This window comes from Bos indicus x Bos taurus, chromosome 8 (genome assembly GCF_003369695.1).
Source record: "Bos indicus x Bos taurus breed Angus x Brahman F1 hybrid chromosome 8, Bos_hybrid_MaternalHap_v2.0, whole genome shotgun sequence".
Lineage (NCBI taxonomy): Eukaryota > Metazoa > Chordata > Mammalia > Artiodactyla > Bovidae > Bos > Bos indicus x Bos taurus.
In genome coordinates, this window is record NC_040083.1 from 15,654,474 (window position 1) to 15,680,352 (window position 25,879).

Below are 25,879 nucleotides of genomic sequence, written 5' to 3' on the forward strand. Positions count from 1 at the left end.
AAATAGTGCATTATCATAATTACAATTTCCCTGAGAAAAGTGGCTTGCAGTTTGAATATTCAGTGTCACAATTGCAATTTCCATAAGGAATGTAGAACAGTTATTATAAACAACACAATGACCACTTGGTCCATAAGGGAGAACAGATTATCGGGGGAGTGAGAAGAGACGGGTAGCACGAGCCTGTGTTCTAATTAGCATTCAAGGGTAGAAACACAGGACCCGAGAATAAGTTGTAATAGCCTCTTAAAGCACTTTTGTCTGAATTTATCAAACAGTCTTCTCATGATGCAGGATTCCTAGGTTGATTAAGTCCTGCCTATGTAATTTTTCCTTATATCTAATCATTTTTAGTAAACATCCTCCCTGTATCTTTCCTCATTGTCATTCATGATTGCTATGCCCCTAAGAAATTTTAAAAAGCAAACTAACAAAATACGAAAAGCACAAAATGTTTTAAAAAATAGATTAAGGGGAGAAAAAGTTTCATCAGAGGGTTTCTCTCTTCACAGTTAAATGTGTCTCCTTTGTCAAGGGAAAAATGCTAAAAGTTTTTTTTTAACAAATGCTCTTTTTACTTCTGTTGCCTTAATTGGTTTCACTTAAATTTCCTTTTTTTTCCCCCTGTCTTTTTTATTTTTTGCAGGTGATATGAGAAAAACAGAATGCAGCTTTCAAGGTTGGTACTTTTCATGATGTTTTAACACCTCTTATTAATATGAAACAGAGTATGAAAGAAGTAGAGTGTCGTTAGTTTTTCACAGCTAGTGATTAGAAGCCATTATGCTTTTATTTTTTTCACTCGTGGATGGAGAAGTACAACATAAATTGTTACAAAGTACAATGTAGCAATTGAATATAATCTGATAAAATCCTTGGCAAAATTGTGAAATTTGAAATATTCAATGGTTTTCTACTCTATTCATGCATCATGCCATCCATCCACCATTCATATTTTTTTTTCAGTGAATACTTATTACATACATACTGTGTACAAGGCCCTGTGGTCTGATTTTCCTCTATTCATACCGTGTTTGGCTCAGTTCAGTTCAGTCGCTCAGTCGTGTCCAACTCTTTTCGACCCCATGAATCAGAGCACGCCAAGCCTTCCTGTCCATTACCAACTCCCGGAGTTCACTCAGACTCAACGTCCATCGAGTCAGTGATGCCATCCAGCCATCTCATCCTCTGTCGTCCCCTTCTCCTCCTGCCCCCAATCCCTCCCAGCATCAGAGTCTTTTCCAATGAGTCAACTCTTCGCATGAGGTGGCCAAAGTACTGGAGTTTCAGCTTTAGCATCATTCCTTTCAAAGAACACCCAGGGCTGATCTCCTTCAGAATGGACTGGTTGGATCTCCTTGCAGTCCAAGGGGGACTCTCAAGAGTCTTCTCCAACACCACAGTTCAAAAGCATCAATTCTTCAGGGCTCAGCTTTCTTCACAGTCCAACTCTCACATCCATGCATGACCACTGGAAACTGACCTTCACCATATTCCCAATCCCACACATTTTTCCAATGTTCCTTGATATCTCTGACAATAAACCTTCATCTGTTATCACAGATCTTCAATTTAACTTACTATATCTGATACACGAGCAGTGTTTCCAGCACATTGCTCAGTTATGCACTCAGATATGTCCCAAATAATTGAGATAAAACCATTATGGTGGAGAGAAAACCATTAGTGTGACAATGAGCAAATGACTCCTCTCTTCATACTAATAAACTGTATGATGCTTTTTACTATTATGTGAGATGCATTGCTATTTGTAGATTACTATAACATAGTTTAGGTGGACTTCCCTGGTGGCTCAGATGGTAAAGCGTCTGCCTACAATGTGGGAGCACCCCACTCCAATACTCTTGCCTGGAAAATCCCATGGATGGAAGAGCCTGCTAGGCTACAGTCCATGGGGTTGCAAAGAGTCGGACATGACTGAGTGACTTTCTTCTTCTTTCTTATAACATAGTTTAGTAGTAATCTATTTAGTGTAATCTATAATATCAGTTATCTTTTCTCAAAAGTCTGGCTATAGGCCTTCTTTCCCTATACAATTTAAGCAATCTTAAGACTTTCAGGAACAAATGTGTTATTACATTGTATTTGAAAACAAGCAAGGCATTCAAAATACACATGAAATGGCTCCTTTGTAAGAATGGCAGTGGTAGATTGAACCAAACTTCTTGGGAAACAGAGACTGAAAGTTTTCTGCTTATTTTTTTCTGCTAAATCAGCAGTGGTTAGTGAATAGAAATTTATAAACTTATGCGCTAAATATTGTTTTAATTTTGAGGGAATGTTCCTATTGTTTTATTATCATGAACATTATTATATTTACTTAAAAGAGGCTTTCTAATTTTCCTTACTAAAATTGATTTCCTGTAAAGCATTAAAAGAAAAAGAAAAAAAAAAAACTAAAGTCTTGAGGTCCTCAACAGAAAATTCTGCTGCCAGAGGTTTTCACAAACATAACTTTCATAATTGGAAGGGACTCTAGTGACTATCTGCCAATCTAATTTAACTCATTTAATCTAAAGAAGTCTAAATTATCTCAGCCATCAATCTATGTAATTATAATACTTACTGGGAAGTGCTGAGTAGTGGTTGAGAAGTTGGTCTCTCAAATCAGCGTGCCTGAGTTTGAATGTTATTTACCCATATATTTTTTGCATATTGAGCCAGCTTATTAACATCTCTTGTCCCTGCTTTCTTCAGTTGTAAAATGAAAGAAATGAGACTACATTCTTCATAAGGTTGTTAGAGAATAAATGAGACTGTGTGTTTACAAATCACTTTGACATATTGTAAGAATACAGTAAATGATTGTTGCCATTATTATTACTTTTCTATGATTACTGTTATTACAAAGCATTATTACAAAGCAGGCAGCATCTTCACTTCTCTGAAATAAACTTCTCTATGGATGTGATCTTTCATTTTCCCCATCAGAGATGTATGTATTCACCTTATGGTCACATTTGGTTGCCTGTGAAATTATAGATAACCTGGGACTGTCTATCAAGTTAGGACATCTTCTGGTAGCAAACAGTATCTACTTTTTTTTTTCTAAATATAAGATTTGATAAACATCACCAAGGTGAGAAAAGTAAGCAATCTGAGTAATTGCTGGGGGTGGGGTAGGAGTGGAGAACAGAATGAGTGATAGCAAGAAGGAAGTCATTGGAAGGAGAGATTTGGTGCCAACTTCCAAATCTCACTCGGACAGAAACTAGCATTGTCTGTGCCTTTGTGTGCAGAGAGCCCCTTCATTCATGGTGATGTGAGGCCTGATAGATGGATGGGAGGCTGATGAAGATTGGTGGAAGAGAGGAAACCTGCAGGAAAGATTGGAAGTTATTATTCCATGGCAATAAAAATGGCAAAGTGGAAGAACCATATAAAAGAATGCAACTAGAGCCCCTTTCTCTTGGTGAGACCTACAGAGTGTTTTATGTAGCTGGCATCCAGGCATATTAGAGGAAAGCCATCCCTCCCTCAGTGGAGACTGGTCACTGACCCCAGACCGTGTCACCAACATGCAAAGGCCATCCAACAGGAGCCTCTTGGTGCCGGGGCTCAGGGTAAGCCCAAATGCAAGAGGTTGGAGTGAACAGATCCTACTCTGTTCAGCCTCTCTTGGTGAGGCAACAGACACCCCAGGGTCCACCAGACTGATGGCATAAGAAGGGGAGATTTGTCAGCTCCCCACATAAATCTTTGGATTCATCTTGACACATGTTCTGGCAAGTATGTATACATGTTAAACTTTGACCTTTTATAGAGAAAGAGCCTCCTTTGATCCAACAGGAAAAATGGCACCTCTAATTCAGTGTCATAGAAACTGCCAGGTATTTCATAATCCAAGTAAAGCAGGAGAGTACTGAAATGTCTTCATCTGGCCTCTGAGTTAGCAAGACTCAAAACCTAATTTATAAACACACATGGGTAAAGCTCTGTAGCACAGCTCTGTAGTCTCAAGTAGTCTCATCCATCAGCATCTGAAACATCACTGGGTGTCACCAGTTATGGTCTTCACACTGACTCCACTGCTGCTGCTGCTGCGTCTCTTCAGTCGTGTCCGACTCTGTGTGACCCCATAGACGGCAGCCCACCAGGCTCCCCCGTCCCTGGGATTCTCCAGGCAAGAACACTGAAATGGGTTGCCATTTCCTTCTCCAATGCATGAAAGTGAAACATGAAAGTGAAGTCGCTCGGTCATGTCCGACCCTCAGCAACCCCATGGACTGCAGCCTTCCAGGATCCTCCATCCATGGGATTTTCTGCAGGAGTACTGGAGTGGGGTGCCATTGCCTTCTCCGACTGACTCCACAGTACATGATAAAACAATTATCTCTAATCCTGTGAAAACTACAGTGGTCAAGGAGGAATTGAAAGAAAAAAATCATGATGGTCCCAGACCCACCTCTGGGAAATACTGACATTTTGATTGAACCTGCCTGTGACATCTAGTCTATCCCGACATTACCCCTGAGCACTCTGTCCCTTATATACACAGGATTTTCTGATGACTTGTGTGATCCTCTGTAGGTCTGCTCATGCCCTTCTCGTGAAAGGGAATCCGTTACAGACTTGTATATCTAAAAAGTACTTTAAACTAGTATTCATTTTAGCCTTTTTGTCCCTCAAATAATGAAATTCAGGCGCACAGAAGTTAACTATCCTAAGTCATGATAGTACTAGTACATGTGTACTAGTACACTAGTGTCCAAATAAGGACCACAATCACATTGCCTTACTCACTCCTGAACCTCGACCACCAAGCAGTCCTTCACCAAGACAGGAATGGAAAGGAAACTTGTTTGGAATGGAAACTATTTCTGAAACACTGCATTCTATAGCATCCTGGGGCCTGAAATTGTCATTCATCTTCTGTTGTTAAGCCCTTCTCAAAGGATCTTACTTCCCTGACTCTATCAAGAGTTCCGTAAGGGTAGAGCTCATCGCTACAATTTCTGTGCATTTTTACCGTATTTAGAAAGTTCTAAATCAGTAAATATTGTACAGCTTATTTTGATCTAAGCCTTGTCAAGAGCACTGAACCCTTACCTCTTCCAACTCGGTGAGTTCTATTTACATTACTTATAGAAGACCCTCCCCCTGAAGGTGACCAAAAAGCAAACACGTACGATTAGGCTTTTGTTTTGCTCTGGGGTTGTCTGGGGGTTGCTTTGTTTTCAACTTTACCATGGGATTAGAGAAAGAATGAACATATCAAAAAATTAACTCATTGAAATAGTTTCTGCTGGCATAAATGTATATTTTAGGACAAGAGTGTAGGGAAGGTAGTCAAAAAGAAATGTTTAATCCAGTCCATTGAGCTGAATTACTTGGGCTTAGTGACTTACAAGCTGAATCATTAGAGCGAATGGTAAAGATAGAGAAGGCCTTTGGAAAATGTGAATGTATCTTTGAGCAGATAGCAAGAAGGGTCCATCCATGTTCAGTCGCTCAGTCGTGTCTGACTCTTTGCAACCCCATAGACTGTAACCCACCAGACTCCTCTGTCCATGGGATTTCCCAGACAAAAATACTGGAGTGTGTTGCCATTTCCTTCTCCAAAGAAGAGTACAGAGACTGAATGTTATTGGAATGAAAAGTCTCCATATTTTTCTAATATAGAAGAAAGATTGCAAATAAAAAAAAAAACACAAATTTCCTTTTTATTACAGAGTCTAAATCTAATTTTTCTTTGTCCTTCTGTGTATGTGAAAATAGGATGTAGGTCTTATTTCCATGTCAGGACTCTTTAGTACTAGGATTCTTTCACACCAGGAACATTGTGTTTAGATTTGAGTACCACAAATCTAGATGACTATAAAAAATATATTTTTTTTCCTTGCTTTTAAATAGAGTGTTATTCAAAAAGCACAGCTTAGATAATGATTATTAATTAAAGAGAATTCTGATATTCACTTGACTCTTTCATAGATCATTTAAGATGATCAAATTAACAACTCCTTTTCCCATCTCTCCTTTATTTACAACAGGCAATATTTTGAATGTTTTCACAAATCAAAATATTAAACCCCTCTTATGCCCCAGTTCTCACAATTTTGTTGTGTATATCTCTCTCTCCTCTTCCAACATTTGATTATGTTGTTCAACCTGGATTCTCTGCCTAAACCTTCTTTCTGTCTCTCCCATCAGTCTGATTTTATCTTGGCACATTATCCAGATTTTTCAGTGAGAGAAATTAAAATCAAGACAGACTCTGGAAATACTAAGGGTAGTCACATGTTAGTAAATCTTGTCTCAGCCATTTATATTCTGTATATTAGTATACATTTATATACATATAAGTGCATGTATACTTATATGCATGTACAGTAAGGAGTATGGTGATGGACTCAGAATTGCACTGTTAGTAGCAGTAGAGGAAGCATGTGTAGTGGGCAGAGAAATGGATTCACTTCTAATTGAATCCATTGGTGAGGTATTATTAGTGTAATACTATTGTATCATTATAGCACTGCTAAATTTAAATGTATTTTTGATACAACTAATTGTGTAATTTACTCTAGCATTAAATCTTGCTCTTACCTTGGGATTAATTTCTCTTTTCTTCTTATTTTTTCCTGGCTTGTTTGCTTATTTATTGATTTTCATGTTGATCTTCATCATAAAGAAGCCAAGTCAGGTGAATGATCCCAGCTTAATATGTGACAGAAAGCTCACAGAGTCGGACATGACTGAAGTGACTTAGCAGTAGCAGCAGGTGGAAGAGAGATCTGATTAAGCCTATGGTACCAAGTGATAAAGTAAGGAGCCAGAAGGATCACGGAAACATATCCAGCTCAATATAAGGAGGAACATTACTATAAAACATGCTGTACCCAAGGCACGGGTAACTTGTGAGTTCCTCCATGGTAGTCTTTCCAACATAGCCTCAGGATCATGAACAGGGGTGAAGTATAGAGGAAACGCTAACACTAGGGGGTCAACCAGTTAATGTTCTCCATTCTTTCCTCCATGGCCCTGATGATGCTATGTCCTGTGTTCACTCTGCAAATGCAGAGACCAGCAGGGAGCTGGGGTATAGCTCTTTTAGTACAGTGGTTGCAGAGATTTAAGAGAAAGCAATAGGCTTTGATTGCTTTCAGCATTAAGAAAAAGGTAAAAAAAAAAACAACCCAGAATTGCAACCATCTCAGTCAAATGTAACCCTAGATTTAACACTGAAAAAGTTTGAAGACTCCCATAAACTTCAAGGGCAGACTTCTAACATCTCATTTGAAAGCAGTGCAGCTCTCTTGGGAAAGGACAGACCCAGCGCTCCTTTGCTATGAAATCCATCCTCATCACACATACAAGCAGAAACTGATTTGTTTAATTCCTCCACCTGGACACACCCTTCTTTTCTCGCCTCTCTCTGCTCTAAGGCTTCTGCGTGCGTGCTAAGTCGCTTCAGCCATGTTCCACTCTTTGTGACCCTACGGACTGCAACCCACCAGGCTCCCCTGTCGATGGGATTCTCCAGGCAAGAATACTCATGTGGGTTTCCCTGTCTTTCTTCAGGGGATCTTCTTGATCCAGGGATCGAATCTGCATCTCTTAAGTCTCCTGCTTTGGCAGGTGGGTTCTTTACCACTAGCACCGCCTGGGAAGCCCTCTAAGGCTCCTGGGTTAGTCTCAAATTAGGTACACTTTCCATAGGCTGAGGAGGAGGGAAAAACTGGGCTCCTGACTGTTGGGGACTTTGCTCTTAGCTCTTGTTCTGATTCTTTAACATGAAAGAGAAGGTTAAACTCCCACCCTACCCCAAACCACTCTTTGCTTTCTGTGGCCTCGTCTTTTTCTGGCCCTCCCTGGCTTAACTTTCTCCCAATTTCCTTCAGTCGCCCTCCTCTTCCCATGCTGCTGCTGCTTCTTCCCTCACTCAGGCCAGCCAGAGACCCTTTTAGACAGCAGTATGGCTCCAGGATCTTGTGTCATAGGATGTTGCAGATTTGCCATCTAGTAATGGCCCTTCTTGTTCTGCTATGAAACCTGTTTCAAGATGGAGCTTCCCAAGTAGTGCTAGTGATGAAGAACCTGCCTGCCAGTACAGGAGATATAAGAGACAAAGGTTCAGTCCCTGGGTTGGGAAGATCCTCTAGCAGAGGAAATCGCAGCTCACTCCAGTATTCTCACCTGGAGAATCCCATGGACGAGGAGCCTGGTGCACTACAGTTCCATGGGGTCACAGAGAGTCGGACATGACTGAAGCGACTTATTATGCACTGCTTGAAGATACGGACCACCTCTGTAGCTCAGATCCAGTTCTTACCTTTTAGCCATATTTACATTGGCCATCCCTTCCCTAGGCAGTTAATTCCAATTGATTAATTCCAATTAATTTTTCACATTGTGATCTAAGTGGCATTCCAGTCTTCTGTCCTGTTCTCCTACCAAGCTACTTTGTTCCAGACACACTAAGCTATTAAGAATGCCCTTCCACCTTATCTTCTCACAGACACACACTGGCTAAATGGAACTCAAATAACTCTTCCTCCTCTGTGAAATCTCCTACTTTCCTATTCAAGCTTGATCAGGAATCCTTGTGTGTTCCTAGGACATTAGGCTCATACTCACATTGTAACACTTAACATGTTGTGTTACAGTTTATCTTTTTGTAAGTTTATCTTCCCTATTTGTTTGCTCAAGTAAAAGTATCCTTTTTCTTTTTGGTATTCACAGTACCTAGCCTAGTGTGTGATTCATAGCAAGAACTCCATAGATGTTATTTGAATGAATGAAATAAATAAGTAAATGAATGAGGACATATACTATAATATGTGCCTTTTTAAACAACTGATCTAGAGAATTAGCTGTTAAACAGAGAAAGCTTCAGTAGGCATCTTGAACATCTGGACAATTGTAATGCAAAATACTTACTCAGAAGGCAAAGAGATGGTCTCTTTTCCTGTGAAAATATAAAAGCATTTTTGTTTCAAGGAAAATTACATTGGAAAAAAAAAAAAACTGTCTACAGTAGAAGAGACTAAGTTTGTCTCTTCAGAGACATTCCCTTGTCTTTTTATATTACAAGAGTGAACAAGATTTAAACCATGCAGTCAGTGTAATGATGTTGCCAGACAGCTAATAAAGAGGAAGATTAGAGAGTTGTATAAAATGGCAGGTGCCTCGGCCGATTCCCCGTCTTAGACATTAAACACAAAATAAAGTGCTGCTGTTTCCCGTGGATCACCAAAAGTGCTTGATGTCAGCTTCAGCAGCATGGTGCCATTTTGACTGTGGTGTTCATCTTACCTAGTATCCCAGTTTGAAAGCAATATAGAGCAAAAATAAAGCAAACAGCAGTAGATGGTTCTCAGAGCAGAGAGACAGCATCTGAAAACAACCAAACTCTTGCACAAAAGAATGAAAAAATATTTCTACTCAGTCATGGATGGTACATCCTTTGCTCTCATAGAATAGACTATAATATCTAATCATGCAAAGCATCTCAGTGAGTCAGAGGGAGTCTAGGGGGACTGCATTCTATAGTTCACAGTATATTTCAGTCTCTCAGGAAGCTTAGAATAACTACTATTTTAAAACAGATGAGAAGTAAAGTGGTAATATTTCTCCTCACATGACCAAGAGCAAACAGAGAAAACACATATTTGTACCTAACAAACATAATTACAACACATATTTCCTCCTCTGAGCTTTCTTTAACAAAAAAGCAATTTCAAAGCAATCTCCTGTTTGGGGATAAAGGCAGTGCTGGAAACATAGTGTGAATATGGGCTTGGAAGAAGAACAAAGCAAAGATACAGACACAGGTCATACAATGGAGAAGGGTTTGGGTTTAGAAAGGAAGAAAGGAGAGAAGCATTTCTTAGCACTTAGTAAGTACTGAGCATTGTGCTAAGGACTTTGCAAAGAATAGATCTTCGTGTACGTTTGTCTAATGGGTATAATACAAATGTAACAACACAGCAGGGTATATAGTATAAAAGGTTATTGTAGGAAAAACTGATCTTATATATAAAGCATTAATACACGTAGAAGAGTTTTTCAGTTTATACCCAAGAAACTCAGACAACACATCATACAATTTTGGACATATTTTCAGGTCTTAGACATGGGAGCCAAATCCAGGAGTCCAATTCTTTATAGGAAAGGAAGCTGAGTTTACAAAGGGTGCAAAACTCCTTAAGCCTTCAAAATATAGGTATGGATGTAGATATATAGTATGGCATGTATATAATTGCATACAATATTTCAATCGTATGTTATTTATCATTTAACAAAATATCTCTACACAAAAATCATTGTCAGCCTAAAGATATCTAATGAATATAGAACAGAAGTTTCAGAAATTAATCATGAAGACACTAGTAGAATTTTTTTTTTAAATACAGTTTGTCTGAAATAAAGAATTTTTTCAAGTGAACATACCCACGTAGTCTCATCTAACTAGCTAATACTAGTGAATTGAATGGGGGTGATTAATATGTGACCCAATGAAAGGACAAATAAAAATAAATCTGTATGTTCTACATTTTAGAACTTATTAAACTGAGTTTTTTCATATTTCTCAAGAAACTCAGGCCTCTGTTAGTATGGGTATTACCTAAACACTTGTCACTGGGAGCCAGAGATAATCCAGGACTTGGAAGACATGTCTACATGTCCTGTATTGGGTCAAATCAAATTGTACCCCAGCACAGGTTCTTAGCTGGCACTAGTGGTAAAGAAAGTGAAAGAAAGTGAAGTCGCTCAGTCGTGTCTGACTCTTTGCGACCCGTGGACTGTAGCCCACCAAACTCCTCCGTCCATGGGATTCTCCAGGCAAGAATACTGGAGTGGGTTGCCATTGTCCTCTCCAGGGGATCTTCCCCACCCAGGGATCGAACCCAGGTCTCCCACATTGCAGGCAGACGCTTTGGTAAAGAATCTGCCTGCAATGCAGGAGACATAAGAGACTCAAGTTCGATCCCTGGGTCCAGAAGATCCCTTGGAGGAGCGCATGGCAACCCACCCTGGTATTCTTACCTGGAGAATCCCATGTACAGTCCATGTGATTGCACAGAGTGGAACACGACTGAAGTGACTTAGCATGCACGCACACACGAGTGCACACACATGGGGGCTATGCACTGCCCCCTCCTGGTAAATAATGGCTGATTCAGCCTGATTTTCTGATGTTCTCACACACTGTTCCTCTTCTCTATTTTCTCATCTTTGCTTTCACTCTCCTTCTCAAAGGACTGATGCATGTGTGTCCTGGTTATTTCACTTACCGTTTTTCTGAGAGTCAGCAGAATATAAGCTCTAGAGATGAAGTAGCTGGGCTTGAGTCCCAGTTTTTTCACTTACTTTGTATGTCTTTGGATAAATTGATGAAAATCTCTAAACTTTAGTTTCCTTATCCATAAAGTTGAAAATGCATCCTAACAATTTTATGAATATGAAATATAAAAATCTATTTATCATGCTTATTGTGCATAGATACTCAGTTGGTACTGATATTATAATTTTGTTAATGCTAGGAGTAGTGTCCAAACTTGTAGACTTCCTCAGCACCCATATGTTTAAGTACTTCCTTCAGTTCTGACTTAGAACATGAAATGTAGCAGACATCTTTTCTTTTGCTCAGATGCTGGAAGAATTAGAACCAAAATAATACTGTCAGAATAAAAAATATATATATATGCATATATATATGTGTGTGTGTGTGTATATATATATATATATATATATATATAAATATTTTTAGAGCACTTTTAATTTATCTTAGCTGCTAGAAGAATTCAAGTCCAATTCAAAGCCAAGTGACTTTCCTGACAGGCTTGGTTTTTGTGTTCTGGTTCTTTTTAGTCAGCCTTCGTACTTGGTTTATTCATAATTTGTACATGTTCGGTTGTATTTGACTTCTTGTTGTCAGTCTCTAACTTGTGTCTGACTCTTTGCAGCCTCATGAACTGCAGCATGCCAGGCTTCCCTGTACTTTACTATCTCTCTGAGTTTGCTCAAACTCATGTCCATTGAGTCATTGATGCTATCCAACCATCTTATCTGTCGCCCTCTTCTCCTCTTGCTCTCAGTCTTTCCCATCAGGGTCTATTCCAGTGAGTCAACTCTTGGTATCATGTGTCGAAAGTATTGGAGCTGTGTTCCCTCACATCCTTTTGAAACAAAACAACAAAATCCTTACTGAAGCCCCAATAAGTTCTCTGTCTCTCTGTCTCTCTCTCTCTCTGTCTCTCTCTCTCTCTCTCTCTAGTGAGAATATACACTTAGTTCGATCTATACCAGTTCTGGACCATTTTGAAATTACATATTCGCATGCCCAGCTCTAGAGATTCTGCTTCTGTATGAAGGGGAACCAGAAATCTGTATTTTTAGCACATAGTATTTACTTAGGAAATTGAGATTTAAGTGGTACTCTATTGCTCTTGGAGAAGCAAATAGAGAAGAGATGAACGAGAGTCTGGATTCTAAAGCAGAGCCAATCACGAGATATGTGACCTTCAGAAATCACTCAACCTAAAATTCAGTTTCTTCATCTTTACAAGAAGTCTATAAAAGTCTGTTTTACTGAACTCATAAAGTTACTGTTAAAAAATGCATGAAATAATGTGTGCAACAGAAAGGAAAAAAAATTATAAAATGGTTAAATAACCATCTAGTTTCACAGTCTAGGAAAGGAGCAAAAGAGCTTTGCTGAAGCAGATAGCTTTTTCTGGTTTGAAAAATCAAGGCCCTAAGCTGTGACCCGGAGAAGGCAATGGCACCCCACTCCAGTACTCTTACCTGGCAAATCCCATGGATGGAGGAGCCTGGTAGGCTGCAGTCCATGGGGTCGCCAAGAGTCGGACACGACTGAGCGACTTCACTTTCACTTTTCACTTTCATGCATTGGAGAAGGAAATGGCAACCCACTCCAGTGTTCTTGCCTAGAGAATCCCAGGGACGGGGGAGCCTGGTGGGCTGCCGTCTATGGGGTTGCACAGAGTCAGACACGACTGAAGTGACTTAGCAGTAGCAAGCTGTGACCTTGACTGCTCTAAATAGAATAGATACAGGGGATCTAGAACAGTGCCTTAGTCATGGCTCATGATTCATTATAGTATTATGAAATCAGTTTAGTGATGGCTCCAGCATTTTTTATTTTTTTAAATTAAAACAGTGGTAGAATATTTAAATATTGCTTTCCATTTACAATCATTACAGAATATCTATCCCCCCATGTTGCACAATACATCAGTAAGTCTTTCTTAGATCCAGTGATTTGTACCTTCCACTCCTCACTCCTATATCCCTTCCCACCCTGTCTCCCCACTGGTAACCACTCGTTTGTTCTCTGTGAGTCTGCTTCTTTTTTCTTATATTCACTAGTTTTCTGTATTTTTAGACTCCACAAGTAAGTGATATCATACAGAATTTTTCTTTATCTCATTCACTTAGCATGCTGCTGCTGCTAAGTTGCTTTAGTCGTGTCCGGCTCTGTGCGACCCCATGGACAGCAGCCCACTAGGCTCCCCTGTCCCTGGGATTCTCCAGGCAACTTAGCATAATGCCCTCCAAATCCATATGTTAGTGCAAATGGCAAAATTTCATTCTCTTTAATAGCTGAGAAGTATTCCACTGTGTGCATGTGTGTGTGTGTGTGTGTGTGTGTGTGAGTGTGAGAGAGAGTGTGTGTGACATCTTATTTATCCATTCATCTGTTGATGGACCCTTAAGTTGCTTCTGTATCTTGGCAAATGTAAATAATGCTGCTATGAACATTGCCAGGGTGGAGGCATATATTTTTTCAAATTAATGTTTTCAGTTTTTTCAGATATATACGCAATTATACAAATGCTGGGTCATGTGATAGTTCTATTTTTAGTTTTTTGAGAAACTTCCACACTGTTTTCTACAGTGGCTTTACCAATTTACATTCCCACCAACAAAGTATGAGGGGTTCCCTTTCTCCATTTCTTTGTAATATTAGCCATCCTGACTGGAATGAAATGGATATGATAGGATAAGACAGGGCAGAACAGGATAAGCTAGGATAGGATAGGGTAGGACAGACTACAGGATAGAAAATACCATAGCACATCACTTATAGGAAAAAAGAGTTTAAAATATGTTGTCTAATATTTACATATGATTGTTTTCATGCTATCCTATATCTCTGCCTCCAATGCCCTCTCAGTTTATCCCTATATATTTCTGATTGTGTTTGGAAATCATACATAGGAATGAAGAAGATGAGGTAGTGACAAGCATGGTGAGAGAGAAGGAGAAGCAAGATAGCAAGCAGGCAGCATCCTTGGGTGCCAATGCAAGAGACGTAAGAGACTCGGGTTTGATCCCTGGGCTGGGAAAATCACCTGGAGGAGGGCACAGTATTCTTGCCTGGAGAATCCCATGGCAGAGGAGTCTGGTGGGCTAAGGTCCCATAGGGTTACAAAGAGTAGGACATGACTGAAGCAACTTAGCATGCACATATTGCCCTACTTAGTAGCTAGTTATAGTTAAAATCCTAAGTTGTATCCGCTGTTTAGTGGTTACGTTAACGATCACCATTTTGTGAGCTCATACCAAGTGCTAAATTTTGTGCTAAGTAGATTACAATGACATTCTCTTCTAGAGTTCTAGGAGAAATTTTGTAGTGTGTATGCTTTATAGATGATACTCCTGAAGATTAGAAAAATTAAATAGTTAATTTCAACCCAGACGGGTAGCAAATAACAAAAGCACAATTCATGCCTAAGTTATCTGCAGTGATGCACCTCACTGCCTCTGTTCCTAGAGTGAACCAGTGCTTGTGGGCCAGTTTTGGGAGGTCAGCACCATAGAGAACATTGATTCTGAGTAGCAAGTGTGTCTGTGAAGTCAAGCGATGAGGCTAAACCAGTGTTGTGCATTACCCTGTCAGCCTTTGCCAAAAAGTCTTAGTGTCTCTATGTCTTCATTTGATAACTACATGCATTGTAAATGCATTATGGCTTTTCCTTTGTAGATCCTAAAGGGACTTGTGGGGAGGGTGGGTAAAAGCAACTGCATATTATTTCTCTTTTAGATATTAATTTGCAGCATGTCCCATCAATCTGTTTGCGTTCTGTCACTCACATGGCAGTGATTGAGATGAAAAGAGTATCATGCTAAAGATGTATTTCTGATTTTATAGGGAATATAGTTAGAAAATGAATTGTTCCATGTATTTTTGGAATCTCAGAGCCAGGGTTAGGGCAGGTGTGGTGAGTCAAGGGAAGGAGGTGTTACTCTGGGATCAGTGTGTTGTCCGTTTTGTATTTGGCAATCCTGAGAGTCAATGTTAATTTGATCCAGAAATTATACAATGTGAAGGAGGTATCTTTTGGAGAAAGACTAGTTTCCTGTGGACAGCTTATGCCCAGAATCTGTTTGCTGTGTGCATTCTTATGAGGGCTGAGATGAAAGAATGAGGCAGCTGTGACTGGCTTTCAAAACTGCAAGGATCTGAAGGACTTGCTCACCAATTGTCCCTGACAGTAGAGGGCAGAGGAGGGCAATTGCTCACTCCCTACTCAAAACCCAGAAAGATGCAGGAGACAGCCTCTCTCAGTCCCTGTTTCTAGAAGTGGAGTTTGGGGTTTGGTAGAGGATACAGTCAACAGAAGGGCTTCCCTGGTGGCTCAGACTATAAAGAATCTGCCTGCAGTTCAGGAGACCTGGGTTCACTCCCTGGGTTGGGAGATTCCCCTGGAGAAGGGAATAGCGACCCACTCCAATATTCTTGCCTGGGGAATTCCATGGACAGAGGAGCCTGGCGGGCTACAGTCACTGGGGTCTCAGAGTCGTACATGACTGAGCAACTAACACTTTCACAGAAACAGAATTACTGACTTTCAAGGGCATCTAGCATATGAAAATTTGCATTCTGTGATCCGCCTCTCTCTCCCTAGTGTCTCAGAACAATCTGAAATTAGCAAGCCTTGACAACACCTAATGAATATGAACAGACTTACACAGATTCCCCTTTTACAGTATTGGATTCAGTCTCTTACAAGACAGGCAAATCAGCCCAAGTAACCTCTTTTTTGGATGGATGAAAAAATTTCCTAGCCTTGAGCAGTTGTGTACTCAGAAGAGAGTCAGCTGAAAAAGTTGGGCTATAGTAATGATAATAATATAGTAAGTCCTTTATATACATACAAACAAGTTCTGTTCTGAGAGCATGTTCGTTAAGTCCAATGAACTTAGGTATGCAACTAACACAATTAGCTATATAGTACTGTACTAATAGGTTTGTAATTTCACACAAATAATAAATAAAAAATCAAACACCAAAAATAAAGAAAACATTTTTAACTTTACAGTCGCTTGAAAAGTTCACTGGTAAAGTACAACAGCGGGCATCCAGGGTCTGGCATCCAGGGAACAGGTAAGAAGAGTTACTGACTAGAGGAGGGAGAGGAGGTGGGAAATGGTAGAGCTGAAGGATCATCAGCAATAGGAGATGGAGGGCAAGCTGCAACTTCATGCATGCCTGACGTTGATGGCACAGGTTCTGGTTCCTTGCTGGAACCAGATGCACGTTCACAGCAGACTTACTGTACGTAGGATCCATAGAGTGTGTACTTTTGTACCAGACATGTCTTCTTCACATCAGTCCAGTGGCATGGACATCACCACCACCACCACCTTGGTCAGCATCTTCCTCAACTTATAAATTAGGAAACTAACAGGCAGAGAAGTTACATTTTCTACCAGTGGCCCGTGTCCCTGCTCCAGGGATATGGTTCCCCCTGCTGTATCTCTCTCCTGTCCAGGTATGAACTGCAAGGCTCCTTTTTGAATTCCAAGTTGCTTCACTGAAGGGTTCTCATCCTGAAACCCATGGGAAAAGGTTTGGTTACATTTCATCACACATTGCTATAGTATCTGGTGAACTATTCTTTCCAGGCATGACTGAGCAGTTGAAAAATAATGATTTAGAATCTACCATGAGCTAGGTACTATCCTAGATGACAGGAGATATTGTTTTGTGACCTAAGTAAACCTGCGGATCTACTTCCTGAATTAGAATCCACTTCCTAGTTGTGACCCTGGAAAAAGTGATTTAACTTCATATGCCTTGGTTTTCTCATCTACAATTGAAGATAATAATAATACCTCCCTGGAAGGGCTGTTGTGGCAACTAAATGAGTTAATTAATGCAAATCAATTAAAATAGTGCCTGGCACAAAGAGCTGAAGAACTTTTCTTGTTATAGTTATTATAATTTATTCTGTTTTTCAAGCTAAAAAGAAGAAAATGGTTTTGAAGTAGTTTTAATAGTCTAAATGGAGAGAGAAAATAATTACTCTGAATCTCTCCTTTTAATTAAATTAGTTGAGATTTTAAAGCACTAATAAAAATATCTCCAATTGTTAAAGGCTTTAATTAAGTTACTCTTTTGCATCCAAGGAATGCATGAATAATATACTTTAATTTCTTAGTTTATTTACTTGATACACATAATCTAATCAATATAGCTAACATATATTGATTCCGTAATAGATGTTGGGAATAGTTGGTGAAAAAATTTTGCACAGGATTTGTAGAATCCTTGCTCCATGCATACTTTCCTACTCTTTTCCACTTGATATCTTTTAAAAATATTATGTGAAATTTTAATTAGCACTTAAACTGTGTATGAGTGATGCTGTAAAATACAAAACAAATAGTACTTTATTATTGATTGAAATATATTTGTTGAGTAAAAAATCATCTAAAATGAAAATGTTGCTATTGGTTATCTGCATTCCAATTCTTGCTTATATTAAATGCTTTATAATATTTATAATCAAAGAGATGTCTCACTGCAAAAACAGCACATTTAAGATTCTATTTGAGAGTGAATACTTTTTATATATAAAAACCAACCTGTCTGGGATCAATGTTGCACATAAAGCTTCTGATACTTAATATTTGCTCTTTAAATTCACCACAGGGTACACCATGTAATGAAGTTATATCATTGAGAAGACCAAAGAATAGCTGTCCCTCGATGTAAAATATTGATTTATTGATTTGTTTTGCTTTATTTCTGTAACTGAAGAACTTCTAGATTTTTCACTAGTAAAAAAAAAAAATCTGTGTTTTTTAATTATCCCCATTTTACACACACTATTCACTTAAAACCTGTGAGATAGGTAAGTTTTAACTCACTTTACAAGCATGAAAGAGGCTTAATGTACTTCATCTATTTTAACTATCGGGTTAGCCAAAAGTTTGTTCAGGTTTTTTGGTAGCATTTTATGGAAAACGCTCAAACAAACTTTTTGGCCAACCCAAAGCTAAGGGAGACTAATTACATAGGAGCCTATGGATATTTAAAAAATTAATGAACAGTTTGTCTTTGAAGTTAGCTTATAGCACTTTTAAAAATCTTGGAGTAGTTTTTATCCCCTCCTTCTCTATTTCTGTTCCAAGAAGTAATGTCATCACTTAGTTGAAGAGAAAGTAAACGTGTCTGTTGTTTCTTCAGAGGTTAGAAATACGGTCGAATACGAAGGGCTTTTGGGAGGAAGATTTCAGGTCAATAGGAGAATGAGCTTTCTAATAATTAAAGCTGTCTCTAAGTACATTCTACTATTAGATATAATCAGAATGTGTTTTATTTTTTGGGAATTTTTGTCACAGAGACAAAGATATTGCTGTTTAAAATATGGTTGAAGAAATTCTTCAGCCATTTTAAAAAAGTCTGCCATGGTCCTAAGCTATTCTTATTTCTCTGTATTCCTAAATCAACTATAAAATTGCTTTTGTAATATCCAAATTATATGTTGGCACAATGACTGTTATTGTCTACTTCTGCTTTATTGACTATGTCAAAGCCTTTGACTGTAGGGACCACAATAAACTCTGGAAAATTCTTAAAGAGATGGGAATGCCAGACCACCTGATCTGCATCTTGAGAAATCTATATGCAGGTCAGGAAGCAACAGTTAGAACTGGACATGGGACAACAGACTGGTTCCAAATAGGAAAAGGAGTACATAAAGGCTATATATTGTCACCCTGCTTATTTAACTTATATGCAGAGTACATCATGAGAAATGCTGGACTGGATGAAGCACAAGCTGGAATCAAGATTGCTGGGAGAAATATCAATAACCTCAGATATGCAGATGACACCTCCCTTATGGCAGAAAGTGAAGAAGAACTAAAGAACCTCTTGATGAACGTGAAAGACGAGAGTGCAAAAGTTGGCCTAAAGCTCACTTTAATGTTCACTGGCCTAAACACTCAGAAAACTAAGATCACGGAGTCTGGTCCCATCACTTTATAGGAAATAGATGGGGAAACAGTGTAAACAGTGATAGACTTTATTTTGGGGGGCTCCAAAATCACTGCAGATGGTGACTGCAGCCATGAAATTAAAGGACGCCTGCTCCTTGCACTGAAAGTTATGACCAACCTAGACAGCATATTAAAAAACAGAGACATCACTTTTCTAACAAAGGTCCATCTAGTCAGAGCTATTGTTTTTCCAATAGCCATATATGGATGTGAGAGTTGGACCATAAAGAAAGCTGAACACCAAAAAATTGATGCTTTTAAACAGTGGTGTTGGAGAAGACTCTTGAGAGTCCCTTGGACTGCAAGGAGGTCCAGCCAGTCTGTCATAAAGGAAATCAGTCCTGAATATTCATTGGAAGGACTGATGATGAAGCTGAAACTCCAATACTTTGGCCACCTGATGTGAAGAACTGACTGGAAAAGACCCTGATGCTGGAAAAGATTTAAGGAGGGAGAAGAAGGGGACAACAGAGGATGAGATGGTTGGATGGCATCACCAACTCAATGGAAATCAGTTTGAGTAAACTCCAGGAGTTGATGATGGACAGGGAGGCCTGGCATGCCGCATTCCATGGGGTCACAAGGAGTCAGACACGACTGAGCCACTGAACTGAACTGAACTGAACTATAGGTCAAATTTGGAAATACCAATAGTAAAATTTGGAGGCTTTGTTGTTTTGGAAAATATGGTTTTCTAATGAATGGACATGGTATGTCCCATCAAAACAACAGCAAAAAACAAAAACTGACCAACAGTGGAGTAATGACCACCTGTCACTGGGATCATTCAGGCAGAGACTGGGTGATCATTACTTAAGGATGTGGCACAAGGGATATCTCTAGTGGTAGGCCATTTGATTAAGAGGGAGAGGGTGGGAAGATTTGGGCAAATGACATTGAAACATGTATAATGTCATGTATGAAACGAGTTGCCAGTCCAGGTTCGACGCACGATACTGGATGCTTGGGGCTGGTGCACTGGGACGACCCAGAGGGATGGTATGGGGAGGGAGGAGGGAGGAGGGTTCAGGATGGGGAACACATGTATACCTGTGGCGAATTCATTTCGATATTTGACAAAACTAATACAATATTGTAAAGTTTAAAAATAAAATAAAATAATTTTTTAAAAAATAAATAAATAAATTGTCTTACAACTCTAGCAATTTCCTTTTAAATGTGGAAGCTCTTGTCTAGCTTTAAATTATTTTCCTTGAAACAGTTGCATAATGTAGTAGATAAAAACATCAATTTTATGATGAAACAGGTAGACCTGGGATTTGGTCTTTGCTGCCAACAACCAAGCTGTGTGACTGATTCAGCTTATCCAGCTTTCTCATGAACAGCTTGTATCGCTGCAGAAGAACCATCTCTAATCAGTGACTGGTATGGACTGAGGGCATGCCTGTTAAAGTTCCTCATGTGGATCAAGTGTTCATAATGTGCCCTAGTTCTGGGTCTAAGGACCTGGGAGGCTGTGTCTTTCAAAGGACTTAGAGAGAAATGATTGAGAAAGGAACTCTGATGGGAACTAGGGAAATAAGTATGATATTCCATAGTTTGTGTTAACTTTTAAATCTGTGGTATCACTGAACCGCTTTTATGCATATTTAGTTTATATTAGCCGGAAACAAATATCTTTGTGACTGATGTGTTACAGTTAAGACACTTTCACCACTACAAGGATGAGGGGTTTATAATTGTTTGCTTTTTTTCAGAGATGACTCCATCCATCATCTCTGGCTACATTCATAGCTCTTTATAGATGCTAAAAGTGATTGAACATCTAAACACTAGAACTGCAGTTTCCTGTAAATCTGCTTTCTATCATATAATCTCTCAGTTCATATTTAGCACTCTCTGCCAGGCCAAGTTCAGTTGACCAGTAAAAGATTTTCTTGCAGATTTGTGTTACATAATGGTAGTTAGCCTGTGGCATACATCAAATCAGTGGTAATAGATGTTTTCTCTTCATGCACACACATACATGCCATTATGGAGACCACATTCCTCAAAGAGTATAGTGTGAGTCTTATATGCTGAAACTGCACAAAACTAGTCTTTCTTAGCCTACAGTTTTGATCCTTCACTGAGAACCCTCCTAGAGCTGGCTAATCAGCATGCAGAACTAAGTTCCAGAGGAGTCCACAGAGCTCTCTAGGGACCTACACCCATCTGTGTGGAGAGAAAGGGTCCATACGTAATTTTTCAGACCTGTCTTCACTTATTCTCCTCAAGAAACCTTTTGTTGCTTCAGAAGTAGAAATGAATGTGTGTTTCAGCTGGCTTCCAGTACACCTAGGAAGAGAATGCAAAAATATATAGCAGTTTATTTAGGGCCAAATGTTATTCTGGAAATGGTAACTTTTCCAAAACAACACACACCCACCTGTTCTCTCTGTGTGTAGACATTTGAGGTTTGGGTTTTCTAATGAATCCTAGAATAATGAGAGAAAAAATAGATGAAATATAAAGACAGGCAAGAAGAATAGTAGATGTCTATCCATTAGACTGATGTGTTTAAAAGGTCAGCATCCGCTAGGCTAAAGTTAGAATGAATTTCTCTATTAGAGGTAGCTTCAGCATTTCTTGGGAAAGTCTACTGGCACCTTATCCTGCTCAATGTTATGTGGCAGCTTGGATGGGAGGGGAGTTTGGGGAAGAATGGATACATGCGTATATGTGTGGCTGAGTCCTTTCTCTGTTCACTTGAAACAATCACAGGATTGTTAATCGGCTATACCCCAATATGAAATAAAAACTGAAAAAAAAATCATTAATAGATGCAAAAATATTCTACTTTTGGGTTGTACTATGTTTTATTTAATCAATTTTAATTGTTAGACATTAAACTACTTTTCATTTCTCCTACTACAAGTCACTATGTAATAAAAAGGCAGCATAACCAAGCAATTATCTGATATTTTCCTGGGAAAGATTCTTAAAAGTCAACCTACTTTAAGGAATACATGTATTAGAAACTATATATTGCCAATTTTCTTCCAGAAAAGTTTTATAAACTTTGTTAGCAGGTGGTCCCAAGAATATTTAATAGTAATTCAATCTTTCCTCACTTGTTTGGGATGTTACTTTTACCATACTATATATAGTTTATATTTATTTAGTTCTTTGAATTTTGTATTATTTTCCAGGAATCTCTTTGTCTATGATGAATTCAGTACTATGACCGATCATTATTTTTCCTTTAAAACATATTTCAATATATAGTAGATCCAACTAATCCCCCAAGTCATTTTATTATTATATTCTTGACTAATCTCATCTCTCATGTATTTGATCTATAAATTTACCTCCCTCACCACCAACATCCCTCATTAAAATACTTTTAGGATCTTAGTTGCAATTGAATAGCATTTATGTATTAATTTTGGGAGAGACAGCTGTGTAAAATGGAGTGCTCATTCACAGAAAGTTCTTAAGTATGTTCACTGATTTTATTTTGATGTTTCTTTTACCATTTTTAAATGTATATATCCTATTAAGTTTAATAAAGCATTTGTATTTTGTTTTTATTACGAAGATAATTTTTAAATATACTTTAAAGCGTACCTGGATAAAATTAATGCATGGGAAAATCTATTATAAAACTTTTAAACAATTTATCTTGCTGGACTGCTGTTTCAGCATTTATACCTCTTATTTATTATCATAATGCATACTAAATAATAAAACTAGTATCAAGATTCCTTGTCTTATTCTGGAATGTATCTTGTATTTCATTATTAAAAATACTTCAGCAGTTGGTTTTAGATAAATACTTTTCAATTTAATTAAAGTTTCTATTTATGTTATTAAAGTTTTCAAATTTTATTAGTTACTGAAAGGATATTGAACCTTTTCAAATGTTTTAGGAATATCAATAAAGATTATGTTTATCTCTTTGCCTTTTTAATATGAAGAGTTACTAATGTAATAGATCTTTTAAGAGAAATTGTCTTTGTCTTGCTAGGATTAATCCTACTAATCAATGTATTATTCTTTTAATATATTACTGGATTATACTTGTTAATTTTCAATTAAGATTTTTGCTTATGTAATCCCAAATGAGATTAATATTATTGCTTTTGTGATTGATCATGATCAAATTCTAGTTGCTGATTTTATATGACCTTTATAAAATGAATTAGGCAATCTTTATCTCTTTTTTTTAACTTAAAAAAAATTTTATATTGGGGCATAGTCTATTAGCAGTGTTGTTAGTTTTCATATGTCCAACAAAGTGATTCAGTTATACCTATACATGTATACATTCTTTTTCAAATTCATTTCCTGTTTAGCTTATCACAGAATCCTGAGCAGAATTATCTATCTCTTTATGCTAGGGCAAGAATTGGCAAATTATAACCTACAGGATAACATCTGCCTGCCATCTGCTTTGTAAATAAAGTTGTATTAAAACACAGTCATGCTCATTGAATCGCATGTTATCTGTTTAGGCTTGCATTTAACCTATGGCAGGAGAGTTCAGTAATTGCAACAGAGACTTCCTGGTCCTCAAAGCTACTGTAATTTATTATTTGACCTTTTAAAGAAAAAGCTGCTCTAATATAATTGAAGTTGCCCAGGACTTCTCCATCTGTTGAAAGTTTTACAGAAAAATTAACTGGGCCTTTACCTAATTGTCTTGTGAGAGGATCGGTTTTGAGTGTTCATTCTTTTTTGTAATGTTTATTTATCTCATTGACATTTTAACTGGAACTTCTTGACATTTTATAATTCAGTTTTTTCATGAGTAACACAATTTTCCAGATTTTAGTATTAGTGAAGATTGAATGTATTCTAATAAAGCTTTATTTTTATATTTTGCTTCTTCCTTTTTGAATGATACATGTTTAAATATTCTTTTATATTTTATTCAATATTATGGAGAGTGTCTATTTTGCTGTCCTTTAAAAAAACAATTTTGTTGGTTATCAAGTCTACTTTTGTCCATTTTATCTGTTTAATCTATTTATATAATTATACTTTATTAATTCCTTCTTAAATACATTTTTACATTTTTAAAGTACTTCATTGTCATTTCTTGAATTTCTTAAGCTTAGTAAATGATTAGTTGGGGACTTAAAATTTTTCTTATTTAAACATAAATGCATTTAAGATTATATATAAATTTTTCAAGTACCACTTTGAATTATCCCATTTTCATTGTGATAAACTTTTGTTGTTGTTGTTGTTCAGTCACTAAGTCATGTACAACTCTGTGACCCCATGAACTATAGGACACCAGGCTCCTGTGCCCTCCACTATCTCCCTGAGTTTGCTCAAATTCATGTCCATTGAGTCAGTGATATCATCCAATCATCTCATCCTCTGTTGTACCTTTCTCCTCCTGTGTTCAGTCTTTCCCACCATCAGGGTCTTTTCCAGTGAGTCAGCTCTTCACATCAAGTGGCCAAAGTATTGGAGTTTCAGCTTCAGCATCAGTCCTTCAATGAATAGTCAGCATTGATTTCCTTTAGGACTAATTGGTTTGATCTCTTTTCAGAGCAAGGGACTCTCAAGAGTCTTCTCCAGCACTGCAGTTCAAAAGCATCAATTTTTCAGTGTTCAGCCTTCTTTATGGTCCAACTCTCACATCCATACATGACTACTGGAAAAACCATAGCTTTGACTATATGGACCTTTGTCAGCCAAATGATGTCTCTGCTTTTTAACACCCTGTCTAGGTTTGTCATAGCTTTCTTTTCAAGGACCAAGCGTCTTTTAATTTCATGAATGCAGTCACTGTCCACAGTGATTTTGGAATCTAAGAAAACAAAATCTGTCACTGCTTTCACTTGTTCCCCCTCTATTTGCCATGAAGTGATGGGACTGGATGCCATGAACTTAGTTTTTTGAATGTTGAGTTTTAAGCCAACTTTTTCACTCTCCTCTTTCACCCTCATCAAGAGGCGGTTTTGTTCCTCTTCAATTTCTGTAATTAGAGTGGTATCATCTGCATATCTGAGGTTGTTGATATTTCTCCCAGAAATCTTGATTCCAGCTGTGATCTCAGCCTAGTGTTTTGCATTAAATAAGCAGAGTGACAATATATAGCCTTGTTTTACTCATTTCCCAATTTTGAACCAGCCCATTATTCCATGTCCAGTTCTAACTGTTGCTCCTTTACCCACATACAAATTTCTCAGGAGATAGATAAAGTGGTCTGGTATTCCCCTCTCTAAGAATTTTCCAGTTTGTTATGATCCACACAGTCAAAAGCTTTAGCATAGTCAGTGATGCAGAGATGTTTTTTCTGCCAAAGAATGTTTAAACTACTGTACAATTGCGCTCATTTGACATCCTAACAAGGTTATGCTCAAAATCCTTCAAGCTAGGCTTCAGCAGTACATGAACTGAGAACTTCCATAGGGACAAGCTGGGTTTAGAAAAGGCAGAGGAACCAGGGATCAAATTGCCGACATTTGTTGAATCATGAAGAAAGCCACGGAGTTCCAGAAAAACACCTATTTGCTTCTTTTCTTTTCACAGCTATTTGTAAGGCCTCCTCAGACAGCCATTTTGACTTTTTTCATTTCTTTTTATTGGGGATGGTCTTGCTCCCTGTCTCCTGTACAATGTCACGAACCTCCATCCACAG

The 25,879-nt window shown here is 38.1% G+C and overlaps 1 protein-coding gene across 2 annotated transcripts in view; it reads left to right on the forward strand.

The window, feature by feature from the left end:
- The window catches only part of LINGO2 (leucine rich repeat and Ig domain containing 2), a 1,450,974-nt gene that overhangs the window by 974,762 nt on the left and 450,333 nt on the right, over positions 1-25,879 (forward strand). For both annotated transcript variants that reach the window (XM_027549067.1, XM_027549068.1), the window contains exon 5: positions 647-679. The gene's annotated coding sequence lies outside the window, so the exon portion shown is untranslated. The remainder of the gene's footprint in view (positions 1-646; positions 680-25,879) is intronic.